The sequence below is a fragment of the Vicia villosa genome, linkage group LG1 (genome assembly GCF_029867415.1).
Source record: "Vicia villosa cultivar HV-30 ecotype Madison, WI linkage group LG1, Vvil1.0, whole genome shotgun sequence".
In the NCBI taxonomy this organism is placed as follows: Eukaryota; Viridiplantae; Streptophyta; class Magnoliopsida; order Fabales; family Fabaceae; genus Vicia; species Vicia villosa.
The window spans coordinates 46,251,879-46,267,712 of record NC_081180.1 but is presented as its reverse complement, the minus strand read 5'-3'; positions in this window follow the sequence as shown (position 1 = coordinate 46,267,712).

Below are 15,834 nucleotides of genomic sequence, written 5' to 3'. Positions count from 1 at the left end.
AGTCACTAGATCTCATAGCCATCGAGAGGCCAATCAAACGCATGCTAATGAAGTTGTCCTTCGTATGAAGGATGCGATTTTAGAAATATAATCCCTACAGGCTAGGGAACAGGTAGATGTAAGCACATGGTGACAGTTCAAAGTAGTCACTGGATCGCATGGCCATCGAGAGGCCAATCGACGTGCGTTAATAAAGATGTCCTTCGTGGGAAGGACACATAGTTGTAAAATACAAAGATATCAAAGGGAACTCCCCACAGGTTAGGGAGTGCATAGGCGCGGAGTGGCCGTTCATGACAGTCACTAAGTCTCATGGCCATCGTGAGGCCAATCAACGTGCGTAAATGGAGGTGTCCTTCGTGGGAAGGACATGGTTTTAGAAATAGGGTCCCTGCAGGCCAGGGAACGCGTAGATGTACCTGCAAAAATTAGAATGCAAGGCATTCACAGTATATAAATTGCACATATTTAATAAGCACGTAAGCACATAAACCCTAGGTTCATAGGTTCGATGTAACGGCTTAGGGCGCTACCCTTCCCATTGGTATGTTCTAGAAGGTCTCATGGGATCGTTCGCAACCGCCGAGACTTTTTGTCTCTTTGGATTTTAGAACAACTCATTTATCCATGAGGTTCGAGTTTTAGGGGTAGGTTCCCAGAGAGATCAGTCAAATACCAAGTCCAGCCCTCAACAAGGTCGAGCCTCGTATCAGACCTTTCCGGATATTCAACCCACTCTGAGTGGAATTATAATAAGACTCGTAGGCGATGTAATTCCCCTCTGGTCATTATTATAATTCCCACGCTTAGGCTTAACGCAATTTATAATCAACCCAAGAAATGCAGTAAAATAACAAATATTCAGATAAGCAAAATATTTAATTAAATTACTGTAAATAAACGAAATTGCGAATAAATAAATAAATAAAAATTTAAATATTTATAAAAAAACATAAACCCTAAAATGGCGGATAAGCCAAACCTTAAAAATTTCGCCAAAACCTAAACCATTAACCCCAAACCTAAACCCTCTCAAGCCTTAGGAGCATAATAATTCACCTATAGTGTATTCCCCAACAGAGTCGCCAGCTGTAGCAACCTGCCCTAAAAATTAAGATTTAGAGTCGCCACCTATTCTGAAGGGCGAATAGGAAACCCTACACAGTATAAAGATCTGGGTAAGTTATTATAATCAGGTTGAGGGAAGGTGTTAGGCACCCTCAACCCTTTCCTATGGCTTTGAATCTAAGGCAATAGTTTATGGCTAAAATATTTAGGTTTTATAGCTAAGGAAGTGAATAGGGGATGAATAAACCTCAATAGTCATAACCGTAGTCATATTTTCATCACTTAAATTTAAATCCTAAATAAAAACCATAATAGAAACCCTAAATTCAATTCTAAAACTAAAATAGAAAATATAAAACAAATTTATAAAACTAATGAAAAAACCTGGACAATAATCCTGTGTGGCATCCTTTGAGAGTGCAGGGTAAACCTTCGTCTCTGTGTGCATTAGATCTGGAATCTTGTGGCTGATACGTGAGAGTGTATCGCGCTCCTAATGAATCTGCGTGCATGGGATCTGCATATAGAAATGAATTGAAAAAGATGCAAGGGCCAGGGATTGAACCCTGGACCCCTGGGTTACCAAATGCACACAACACCACTTCAACCAGAATCGTTAGCTGTAAACAGAACGCCTTGAATAAAATAACTATGATGCAAGTGGCAGAAGTCAAACCAAATAGGGGTGGGCCCCATTTGTTTCACGTAAGGCCAATCAAATAGAAAGGGAGGGGTTTCGTTGTAGCTGTGTGTTTCATTGTCCCTCAAAATTCCCCTGGGCCTATCAATTTATGACGCTTGGCACAGAGAAACAAATAACAAAACAACACAATCCTAATCCAATGTATATGTGATATCTGCAAAAAGAACATACTGGAAGATCCCATCTCTTTCTCCTCCAATTGATAAATTTCTCCTTCCTCTGCGGGAAAGGGAACGCAGCCGATTTGCTGCTGCTCTGAGCCTGGCAATATGATGACTCGCGGAGCTTCACCCGGTGGTGGTCGCTCGCGGCTGTGCGGAAAGTGACTAGCGGTGAGTTGCGACCGGAGGTATGCACATGGGTCTGGAAAAGGAAAAGGCTTGGTAGACTGGAGATCTGTTGCGCGTTAAAGGAGGCGGCCGTGAATGGATTGGTTTGGGATCGGTGGATCTCGGCGTCGGTGTTGTTGCAACGGCGGTTGTGCAGTGTCTAGCGGTTAATGGCGCGATTCCGGGGATGTGCGGTTTGATTTGCTCGTCACAACCCCAAGCCTTATCGTGCTTCTGTGTGCGGATTCTTGAACACGTTGAAACTGAAGGTTATGCGTCGAAAATTTGCAGGTGTATTTGGATCCAGAACTGATGCATTGCTATCTTGGATCATTGCTGTTATTTGATTAGTGATGTTGCAAGTTGCTTGATCGATTCAGCGTGTTTTCAGTTTTGTATGGTAAAAGGTTATTGCACGGAGACTGTTGTTGGAGATCCAATCCGTGATGCTGATGATGAGTCCTAAAGCATAGGTGAAAGTGTAATACGAGATGGATATTGATGGTGGTTAGTGGTGATAAATTATGAAGGCGAATTTTTGGTGACAAGGCTGGAGATTTGTCGGATATGTGTTTGATCGAAAAAAACAAATTCAACTTTGACTGTATTTTATGTATTGAACAGAAGAAGAAAAAAGGTTATTTGTGTTAGAGAAGTGGAAAATTTATATGGGAAAAATTTTGGTACATGATTCAAAACCATTAGAATTTTTAATGGGGAAATTGGTGTAAAGAACGGTGTATTAGTAAGTAGGTGGAGTTTGGTTTTTGCTTCTGCGTGAGAAAGAATAGGTTTTTTTTCGATGAATGTTAGGAAATATTTACAGGTTATATGATTTTTGTACATGAATAGGATAGGTTGTGAATGGAGTTGGCCTCCCCTAATGTGTACAAAAATGTTCCATTTATATTAGTCAAATTAGGGTTTTCTAATCTAATGGGCCTATTGCCCAACTAATTAATTTAATAAAAATAATAAAAGGATAAAAATCCTAATAATACTAATATTAAAATTAATAGTAATGATTCTAATTATATTAATATTAAATAATAATATTAGTTAGTTAATAGAATTGCAATGGATAATAACAGTTAATAAAATTACCATAATAACCAAAAAACAAAAAGATGTTAGTTAAAGCAATTATATTCAAAAACAATAGAACCCTTGTGGTAATTGAGCCCAATTGTTTAGATCCCAAAACACCTGTTAATTACGCCCTTGTTTTAACTCAACCTGATTTATAAGAGAGCGAGTTTGACAATAGAAATGTCAAACCCTATGGCTCTTAATTCTGAACCTTGATGGGTTAACGGACGTAGATTCGATCGGGCAAATTTTGGGGTATGACAGCTGCCCCTGTTCAATCTTCTTAAACCTGAAGAGTTAGATAGGCACGTCTCCCTATCGTGATCTAAATGGTGGAAGATGATTGAACACTAATATGCCGTGATAAACCCAATTGAGAAACTTTTGTAAACCCCTTTGTTGTAAAATCCTTTGTAAAACCCTGTTTGCTTGGAAAAGCTCCTAGAAGGAATGGAATACGTCTTAAAGAAGACTGCCATTTAGGATTATTTGCTATGCTTATAGCAACTTCACCTGCACCATTTAGGATAATTTGCTATGCTTATAGCAACTTCACCTGCACCATTTAGGATTATTTGCTATGCTTATAGCAACTTCACCTGCACCATTTAGGATTATTTGCTATGCTTATAGCAACTTCACCTGCACCATTTAGGATTATTTGCTATGCTAATAGCAACCTCACCTGCCCCATTTAGGATAATTTGCTATGCTTATAGCAACTTCACATGCACCATTTAGGATAATTTGCTATGCTTATAGCAACTTCACCTGATTTAGGATTATTTGCTATGCTTATAGCAACGTCACCTGCACCATTTAGGATAATTTGCTATGCTTATAGCAACTTCACCTGCACCATCTAGGATTATTTGCCCTGGTTCGGACAAATTTCACCTACACCATTAGGATTACTTGTCATAGCTCTGACAAGCTCACCTGCACCAATAGGATCACTTGCGAGGGTTTTCGCAAACTCACCTGCACCAATGGGATTATTGGGTTTTGCTGTAACAGTCAGACGGAAACTGGCTGCCAAACGAGAATTGGATTTAATTGTACCAGTCGGACGGGAACTGACTACAACACGAGAATTGGATTTTTATGCACCAATCAGACGGGAACTGACTACCAAACGAGAATTGGATTTTTATGCACCAGTCAGACGGGAACTGACTACCAAACGAGAATTGGATTTTCAAATGATTTGGATTGCTAATGAAAATTGGACCTCTGTGATATGTAATGTGTGAATGCCCCAGATGATATGCATATGATAATGTGTATGTATGTATGCTGATGCTGATGTCAATCCTAAGATTTTATCTCCTTATTGAGCTTGTTTAGACCATATTTGCACCTAAACCATGGCTATGCTTATGTCTGCTTGGTAATGTGGATAATGCTTATGCACATGCGTATGCATAGATTGTTTATGGGTGAATGAACAACAAGGTTCCTATCATCGGTAAGGTTACCGGGATACATCAATCAGGTGATCGGGTGAATATCTCCGTGAGGTTGCTATCATCAGTAAGGTTACTGGCATCGGTAAGGTCACCAGAAGCATCAATCAGGTGATTGGAAATAAACCAACAGTAAGGTTATGTCATCGGTAAGGTTACCGGAAAACTCCAAGTTGTACGGTTTAGGGAATGAACAATCAGTGAGATTACTGACAACGGTAAGGTTACCGGGAAGTAGGTCGATGGTATGGTTTAGTACCAGAGCGATGACCTGGATGTTTTGATGTACGGGATAATGCTTATGCTCATGCATATGTTGAGTGGAACGAAGTAATGTCTTCTATAAGACTACCTGGAAAGGTTTCTGGCATGGATATGAACATTGGTCTTGAAGAAGACTACCTGTAAAGGCTTTTATCAAGGATGAGGAATGTCTTAAAGAAAACTACTTGAAAAGATTGAACAATGTCTTAACAGACTACCAAAAAAAGGTTCTTAGAAAGTATAGAAATTTTGTCTTAAAGAAGACCATCTGGAAAGGCTGAAAGATGTCTTAAAAAGGACTACCTAAAAAGGAATGTCTTGAAGAAGACTACCTAAAAAGGTTCCTGGAAAGGACAATGAATGTCTTAGAAAAGACCACCTAGAAGGGTTCGTAGAATGTCTTAAAGAAGACTACCTGAAGAGGTTCCTGAAAAGGATGACAATTTGTCTTAAAGAAGACTACCTAAAAAGGTTCTTGGAAATGATGGTGATCGTCTTAAAGAAGACTACTTGAAAAGGTTGAAAGATGTCTTAAAAGACTACCTAAAGAGGTTTGGTGCAATGCATTAACCAATGTATGTGATGCATGATTTGTATGTATTTTCATGATGCTCCAAATGATAGGTTGTTGATAACCAAAGCGTATATAGTTTGCTGGAGTTGTGGGTTTGTTTGATGGGGTGTGATGCTAGCGCGATTCCCCGATACCTGTTTTTGAAGATCGTAGTTAGGAGAAAGATTTGTAAAGTGTGGGAACACCTTTTTTCTTTTTTTGTGCGCCTTGCCCCAGTTTGATTTTGTGAAATACTCTGCGCCTTAAACCTTTGGAGGTTCTCCACACCTTTAACCTTTGGAGATTCTCCACACCTTATGGGTTTGATACCCAATGCCCCAATGTTTAGTGGAGAAAGGATCCCCATGATCTCCAAGCCATGAAAGGAGTGCCCCGAGGAATAACCTTGTCGTACCAATGTACTCCAGCGTTTAGGTTGAAGGATATGCCCCTGATCCCCAGGATATGGAGGACTATCCATAGTGTTCTATCCTTTTGAATTTGAATTCTTCCTATGTTTGAGATGCCCCTGTTTGTTATTGCTTCGAGATGTGACACATGTCGATTGGTCTTTAGGAAGAATGCCCCTGGTGAACAGGATGTTTGATTGCATGCCCCTGTGATCCATGAATTTTTGCCCGTGTTTAGGGGAACCCCCTAGATGTGATTCCCCTCATTCCAGAGTCTTTATTAGAAAGGATCCCCTTTGATTAACCCATTTCGAGATCTCCTCGATGCTAAGTGTATACTCGCAGATGACGTTGTACCATTTGAGAAGTAACTCCAATGCAATGTGTATGCAAGTTTTGAAATCGAAGTCCGTTATGAATTAGGACGGGATGAATGCTTGAAGAAGCGTAGTGGTTAGAAATAGTTTTAACAAACTTTAGGAGTCAGTATAACAGATCCTGCTTAATATGCTTTCGTAGTTAACCTTGCCTCAATTAGGACTTTTGAATGTTGTATCTTGGCCTGGTTCACGTTTTAAGAAACAATGGATATAAGGCTCAAAATTTTATTTATCCCACCCATTTCTCCTTGATGTTCTCCAGATCCTAAAATTCGCCTAATTCAATGAATGCGCTTTGTTTGTAAGAGAATCAGTTTTGATATTGAACAGAAGCCTTAGTAGAGCTGCAAGCACCGATGAAAATTGTAGAGATTCAAGCATTGACGAGAAGCTTCAATGAGTTAGCAGTCACAAGGTTATCCTTTGCATTTCGCCGTTGTGTTTTTTTTCTATCCCTTATTTTTGCATGAACCAACTCCTTTAAGTTTTATCCATCGGGATGCCTAAGTCATTTTTGTTTTCTTTTATGAGTTTTTCTGTTTTGACTTAGTGGGCGTTTTTCTCCTTTTTCTTTTTTTAATACTCCTTTGAATGTTGTGACTGCCATGTTGACTTTGATTTGTAAGCTTCGACTTTGATACGTCCTCGATCTTGAATGATGTATTGAGGAAAAAGATGCTGTAAATGTTATCTCCATTGCTTCCTCAATCTTGGATGAATGCGAGGAAGAAGATATGCTTGAACCTTTGCTGGATCCTTATGCTTGAACCTTTGCTTCATTGATTGATTCTCTTGACAACCAAAATATACCATTGAATTAATTGAAATCTACCCTTCCCCTGGTTGAAATCAAGGTTTATTTTAAAAGTAGAAACAAAACTCCAACTCCTGGCTCGAGGGGGTGACGACGGATTAACATCCTTATATCTCCACTGTTTGGGAATTGAAGCAATGCTTGTACATCCTCGGCTCGGTCTTACCTCGAAAGCATATGTTTAGCTGAACTTAGTTATTTGTATTCATCATTCTCCCTTAAGTTTGTTAATAATCCTAAAAATAGAAGTGTGCGACTGGAAAGTCGTAGTAGTGAGCGAATGAACTGACTCCAAAACCTGCATAGTCATCCCATTAGAATTGCTAATCCGAAGGTACAACTTTTTGAGTAACACTTAGCGATCGTAGGGGTCGAAATTCTGATCATGGTAAACACCTATTGATCCTAGGGACAAATCTCCTTTGTAGATCCATCGACCTTATTTTACTCCTTAGTTCATGGATTTGTAGTAGTAAGGGTAACCTCGAATTTTCCTTGGGCACGTCAAACTGGTAGGGAATAAGTTGTTAGCGGTGGGTTTTCGTCGTATCAGAACTTCATGAGTTTCCTTTGACTGAACCTCTTTTGCTTTTCCCAAGGATAATATCGCGCCATTTGCAACCTCCAGATTTTGTAGATTGATAAAGGAAATCTATGACCCCTTTTGCCCCTTGATGTGGAGTCCACATATGTCGCCTTCTCTCCATCGTAGTTATGCATCTTTGTTTAGGATTTTGCCCCAGTTGGACTAATCCTTGCCCCCAGGTTATCGTAGAGCGTCCTTGAAAGTTTGATATGTTCTAAGATGAACCCCTTTATGACTAGATACATCTTGAGTGTATCTATGAGGGAACTCTTTGTTGAACTAATCCTTGCTCGATGAAAACCTTTATTGTATTTATAATCCTGTTATGACAAGGCATGGACATGCGGATGGCACGGTGGAAGACGTCCCTTTTTTCTTAGTAAGGCTTATTCCTACTTTCTCCATAGTTTATGATCCTCTTTGGTCTTCTTCGGGAATTTCGGGAAACCGGCTAGCACGGTAAGTATGGACGCGAGCGAAGATGCAAATGTAAATGTATGATTGCATGAAAATGCAAATGCATGCGTATGTGAAAGACTCCTTGTATTATAACTCCGTGTATGCAATGCAGACGTGTAACATATGATCCTAGGGATAGCCTTAGAGGCGATGTTAGACCTTCGTGGAATCTTTGCAGGATAAATGTTATGACACGCTAAGGGAAATCCCTTAGATGAGGGAGTGTGCATAAGGTAGTGACTGGTGACCGTTCAAGACAGTTACCAAGTCTCATGGCCATCGAGAGGCCAATCAACGTGTACCAATGAAGTTGTCCCTCGTAGGAAGGTTCTCTATGCGGAACACAACCTATATAAGGACGATATCGGATGAAAAGAAATCCCTACAGGCTAGGGATGAAAGACGTAAAGATGGGGACTCAAACCCTACAAGTTAAAGGGTGCGCGGAAACAAGCATGGAGTGGCCGTTCATGACAGTCACTAGATCTCATAGCCATCGAGAGGCCAATCAAACGCATGCTAATGAAGTTGTCCTTCGTATGAAGGATGCGATTTTAGAAATATAATCCCTACAGGCTAGGGAACAGGTAGATGTAAGCACATGGTGACAGTTCAAAGTAGTCACTGGATCGCATGGCCATCGAGAGGCCAATCGACGTGCGTTAATAAAGATGTCCTTCGTGGGAAGGACACGTAGTTGTAAAATACAAAGATATCAAAGGGAACTCCCCACAGGTTAGGGAGTGCATAGGCGCGGAGTGACTGTTCATGACAGTCACTAAGTCTCATGGCCATCGTGAGGCCAATCAACGTGCGTAAATGGAGGTGTCCTTCGTGGGAAGGACATGGTTTTAGAAATAGGGTCCCTGCAGGCCAGGGAACGCGTAGATGTACCTGCAAAAATTAGAATGCAAGGCATTCGCAGTATATAAATTGCACATATATAATAAGCACGTAAGCACATAAACCCTAGGTTCATAGGTTCGATGTAACGGCTTAGGGCGCTACCCTTCCCATTGGTATGTTCTAGAAGGTCTCATGGGATCGTTCGCAACCGCCGAGACTTTTTGTCTCTTTGGATTTTAGAACAACTCATTTATCCATGAGGTTCGAGTTTTAGGGGTAGGTTCCCAGAGAGATCAGCCAAATACCAAGTCCAGCCCTCAACAAGGTCGAGCCTCGTATCAGACCTTTCCGGATATTCAACCCACTCTGAGTGGAATTATAATAAGACTCGTAGGCGATGTAATTCCCCTCTAGTCATTATTATAATTCCCACGCTTAGGCTTAACGCAATTTATAATCAACCCAAGAAATGCAGTAAAATAACAAATATTCAGATAAGCAAAATATTTAATTAAATTACTGTAAATAAACGAAATTGCGAATAAATAAATAAATAAATAAAAATTTAAATTTTTATAAAAAAACATAAACCCTAAAATGGCGGATAAGCCAAACCCTAAAAATTTCGCCAAAACCTAAACCATTAACCCCAAACCTAAACTCTCTCAAGCCTTAGGAGCATAATAATACACCTATAGTGTATTCCCCAACAGAGTCGCCAGCTGTAGCAACCTGCCCTAAAAATTAAGATTTAGAGTCGCCACCTATTCTGAAGGGCGAATAGGAAACCCTACACAATATAAAGATCTGGGTAAATTATTATAATCAGGTTGAGGGAAGGTGTTAGGCACCCTCAACCCTTTCCTATGGCTTTGAATCTAAGGCAATAGTTTATGGCTAAAATATTTAGGTTTTATAGCTAAGGAAGTGAATAGGGGAAGAATTGAGATTTTAGGGAAGGGGACTCGCCTTGGTTATCCAAGTGCCTACGTATCTCCTTAGAGAGAATCAGAGTCAACGTAGTTCGGGCACATGATTGTATGCCTTTGAATTAGTGTGAGGTTGTTTGAAGGCTTTTTGAATGGCCTATCGTAGTTTTAGAAGTTGTGATTTGAAAATCGCAATTGAAGGGATGAAAATTCGTAGTATCGTGGTTTAGTGTGTTTTAGAGGTTTGGCATACAACCCTGATTTGATATGGCACCGTTAGATGCGGTGACCAATAGATTTGGTCAGTATAACTAACGGATTAAGGGGCATTGCTGGTTACTCAGATCGATGGATTGTCGTCGCGGGCAGCAAATTAAATGTGTTTTAAATTTTATGTATTTTTTTATCTCTCGTCTAATGCGACTAATAGCTTTAGTCGGGTCGAGAAGAGAATTAAATCATAATTAATTAAATTTATATTAACAAATAAATTGAATTGATCAAAATTATTTCTCGCCTAATGCGACTAATAGGTATAGTCGGTTCGAGGAGAAAATTTAAAATTAATCAAGAATCAATTGAAATTTTTGCCCAAATGGGCAATGGGATTGGGAGGACCCTAATGGACGAATAAACCTCAATAGTCATAACCGTAGTCATATTTCCATCACTTAAATTTAAATCCTAAATAAAAACCATAATAGAAACCCTAAATTCAATTCTAAAACTAAAATAGAAAATATAAAACAAATTTATAAAACTAATAAAAAAACCTGGACAATAATCCTGTGTGGCAGCCTTTGAGAGTGCAGGGTAAACCTTCGTCTCTGTGTGCGTTAGATCTGGAATCTTGTGGCTGATACGTGAGAGTGTATCGCGCTCCTAATGAACCTGCGTGCATGGGATCTGCATATAGAAATGAATTGAAAAAGATGCAAGGGCCAGGGATTGAACCCTGGACCCCTGGGTTACCAAATGCACACAACACCACTTCAACCAGAATCGTTAGCTGTAAACAGAACGCCTTGAATAAAATAACTATGATGCAAGTGGCAGAAGTCAAACCAAATGGGGGTGGGCCCATTTGTTTCACGTAAGGCCAATCAAATAGAAAGGGAGGGGTTTCGTTGTAGCTGTGTGTTTCATTGTCCCTCAAAATTCCCCTGGGCCTATCAATTTATGACGCTTGGCACAGAGAAACAAATAACAAAACAACACAATCCTAATCCAATGTATATGTGATATCTGCAAAAAGAACATACAGGAAGATCCCATCTCTTTCTCCTCCAATTGATAAATTTCTCCTTCCTCTGCAGGAAAGGGAACGCAGCCGATTTGTTGCTGCTCTGAGCCTGGTAATATGATGACTCGCGGAGCTTCACCCGGTGGTGGTCGCTCGCGGCTGTGCGGAAAGTGACTAGCGGTGAGTTGCGACGGGATTGCGACCGGACGTATGCGTATGGGTCTGGAAAAGGAAAAGGCTTGGTAGACTGGAGATCTGTTGCGCGTTAAAGGAGGCGGCCGTGAATGGATTGGTTTGGGATCGGTGGATTTCGGCGTCGGTGCTGTTGCAACGGCGGTTGTGCAGTGTCTAGCGGTTAATGGCGCGATTCCGGGGATGTGCGGTTTGATTTGCTCGTCACAGCCCCAAGCCTTATCGTGCTTCTGTGTGCGGATTCTTGAACACGTTGAAACTGAAGGTTATGCGTCGAAAATTTGCAGGTGTATTTGGATCCAGAACTGATGCATTGCTATCTTGGATCATTGCTGAGTTATTTGATTAGTGATGTTGCAAGTTGCTTGATCGATTCAGCGTGTTTTCGGTTTTGTGTGGTCAAAGGTTATTGCACGGAGACTGTTGTTGGAGCTCCAATCCGTGATGCTGATGATGAGTCCTAAAGCATAGGTGAAAGTGTAATACGAGATGGATATTGATGGTGGTTAGGGGTGATAAATTATGAAGGCGAATTTTTGGTGACAAGGCTGGAGATTTGTCGGATATGTGTTTGATCGAAAAAAACAAATTCAACTTTGACTGTATTTTATGTATTGAACAGAAGAAGAAAAAAGGTTATTTGTGTTAGAGAAGTGGAAAATTTATATGGGAAAAATTTTGGTACATGATTCAAAACTGTTAGAATTTTTAATGGGGAAATTGGTGTAAAGAACAGTGTATTAGTAAGTAGGTGGAGTTTGGTTTTTGCTTCTGCGTGAGAAAGAATAGGTTTTTTTCGATGAATGTTAGGAAATATTTACAGGTTATATGATTTTTGTACATGAATAGGATAGGTTGTGAATGGAGTTGGCCTCCCCTAATGTGTACAAAAATGTTCCATTTATATTAGTCAAATTAGGGTTTTCTAATCTAATGGGCCTATTGCCCAACTAATTAATTTAATAAAAATAATAAAAGGATAAAAATCCTAATAATACTAATATTAAAATTAATAGTAATGATTCCAATTATATTAATATTAAATAATAATATTAGTTAGTAATAGAATTGCAATGGATAATAACAGTTAATAAAATTACCATAATAACCAAAAAACAAAAAGATGTTAGTAAAAACAATTATATTCAAAAACAATAGAACCATTGTGGTAATTGGGCCCAATTGTTTAGATCCCAAAACACCTGTTAATTACGCCCTTGTTTTAACTCAACCTGATTTATAAGAGAGCGAGTTTGACAATAGAAATGTCAAACCCTATGGCTCTTAATTCTGAACCTTGATGGGTTAACGGACGTAGATTCGATCGGGCAAATTTTGGGGTATGACAACAGCCTCATCGAACCCTTCTTCTTCTTTACTAGTAACACAGGCGCATCCCACGGAGAAACACTAGGACGAATGAATTTCATCTCAAGCAATTCTTCTAACTGCTTCTTCAGTTCAGCCAACTCAGACGACGACATACGATACGGTGCCATCGACACTGGACTAGTTCATGGAACCAAATCAATAGCAAATTCTAATTCTCTTTCTGGTGGTAATTCATTCACCTCTTCCGGAAAAACTTCTGGAAATTCACATACCACTGGTAGTTCTCTACTCGCCACTTTCTCTTTCAAATCCATCAATGCAAACAACATAAATACAGTTGCACCGTCTCCAATAGCATCATTCACTTGTCTAGCTGTCATGTTCAGATCATCGGCACTGACAGCTTCAGGAAAAATTACGGTCTTCGCAAAACAGTTAATATGAACACGATTGAATTCCAACCAGTTCATTCCCAGGATTACATCTAGTTGTTTCAACGGAAGGCACACTAAGTCCATCCTAAATTCTCTACCAAAAATGTCAACCAGACAATTCAAACAGGCAGACGAAGTAGTTACTGAACCCGACGCAAGAGTGTCAATAACCATACTTCCATTTATGTCAGATATCTCTAGATTCAACCTCTTAGCACAATCCAAATAAATAATAGAATGAGTTGCTCTAGTATCAATAATCGCAACTAAAGGTGTGTCATGAATGAAACACGTACCTTTAATCAATCTATCCTCTAGAGTAGTCTCTGACCCGGTCAAAGCAAAAAACTTTCCTCCCAATTGGTTCTTCTTTGGCTTAGTACAATTCGGACTAATGTGACCCTCTTCGCCACAGTTGTAACAAGTCACAACCTTCTTCTTACAGTCAGCAGCAATATGGCCCACTTGGTCACACTTGTAACACTTCTTTTAATCAAGCTTACACTCGTTCCTACGATGTCCCATCTCACCACAATTATAACATCTGATACGAGCACTGGAATTTCCCCCACTGGGTTTCTTCTAATCAGCAGACTTACCTCTTCCATATGGCTTACCTCTATCCATAGGCTTCTTACCCTTCCTGTCAACCAACTCGCGAGAGTGAGATGACTTCAGTTTGATGTTATCCTCTTCAAAAATTCTACTACAGTCCACTAAGTCAACAAACCTTTGAATCCTCTGATATCTAATGTCTTGCTTGATCTCATCACAAAGGCCATTCTCAAATTTGACACATTTTGAGAACTCGCTAGCTTCATCATTGTTGTAGTGAACATAGTACTTTGCCAACTCAACAAACTTCGCAATATACTCGCGTACCGTCATATTACCTTGAACCAGCTTCAGAAATTCAATTTCCTTTCTTCCCCTAACATCCTCAGAAAAGTACCTTCTCAAAAATTCTCTTTTGAATATAGCCCAAGTGACTTCTATACCATTAGCATCCAATTCAGCTTTAGTTGCCATCCACCAGTCATCAGCTTCTTCCGACAGCATAAGTGTGCCATACCTCACCTTGAGATTCTCAGCACAATCGATGACTCTGAAAATCCTCTCAATCTCTTTAAGCCATATCTGAGTACCCTCGGGATCATGCGTACCCTTGAACTATGGAGGATTGTTCCTCTGAAAATTCCCCAGTTGTCTATCAGCACCAATCCCTCCTCCTCCGGCATTACCTCCCAGCACACCAGCAATCATGCCCAAAGCCTCTGCGACAGCATCGTCGTTTCTTCCTCCTCTTCCAGCCATTGTTCTGCTTAATCACAAACAATTCAGTCAGAATAAAAGTATCGACAAATAACTCGTATTAGTCGCATACACAGGAAAGACCGACACTAAGACTGTGGTTACAACGACTGACTATGCTCTGATACCACTATTGTAACACCCCTCTAATATCCTACGGCAATTAACCAAAAATAAATCATAGTAACATGCAACAAGGGTGTCACAATTCATAAATAAGAAAGCCACATTCTTCTTATGTCATGCATTCACCAAGAACACCTAAACATAACTCATAATTCAAATTATCATGTTTTACACAGCGGAAATAATCATTAAATCAACATCACATCATTAATGTATAATACTTCAAAAACAAATTAAACAAAACAAAGTTATCATCTAGAACTCAAAACATTGCGTTCCCAATGTTACATCTACCAGAGCATGACACCTGACACGACTACTAAACCGACTTATAAGCTAATCCTCACCAAATCAAGCCGTTATCCTCAATCTGAAAAATGACAACAAGTAAGGGTGAGTCTCTTCACAGTTAACCAATATTATTGCATCATAAACAACAATATATCATAGTTATATCATTCACCCAATCGTTTCATATTCAGACATCTCGCCATACACATCTTCATAAATTATCAAGTCATAACACAAAATACATAATTCATGTTATAATAGTTATGCATATGTATGAAACAGACACTATGCATGTGGTACCAAACATCATCAATGAGAATCACCCACCGACCGATCTATCATCATCCAGATACGACCCTGCTAGCACAGATTCCACACAATGGAAATCTTGCCCTTCACTGAATCCTCTCATCATTAGGATTCAAACCTCATCAAATGATTATGAATGCATGCAAACATATATAAAACATACTTTTATCATCATCATTTAATGAGTAGCATCATCTTTACTCATTTCATCATCATCATTCATCATCATCATAAGCATGTTCACACACACACACACACACACACACACATATATATATATATATATATATATATATATATATATATATATATATTAACATCATTCAATAAAATCATATATTAATTAATCATACAGATTATTTCATTCAGCACATCATAACCCAAACATCATTCCAAACAAATCAGCAGTTTAAAAGTTACTTCGCATTAAACTTCTAAAATTCACAATCAGTAAAATCTGCATTTCACGTTCGCCATACGCGTACCAACAGGGCCACAAATTCACAACACATACACCATACGCATATCATACGCGTATGAGCAGAACAAGTTTTCCACACAAAACACACACATACGCGTACCAGCAATCCGTACGCGTACCAGCCAGTCACGATACGCGTATCATATGCGTATCAGCAGAATGTGCATTCTGTTGCACAATTGGGGAGTGTACCACCCACCCCATATGCGTATCATACGC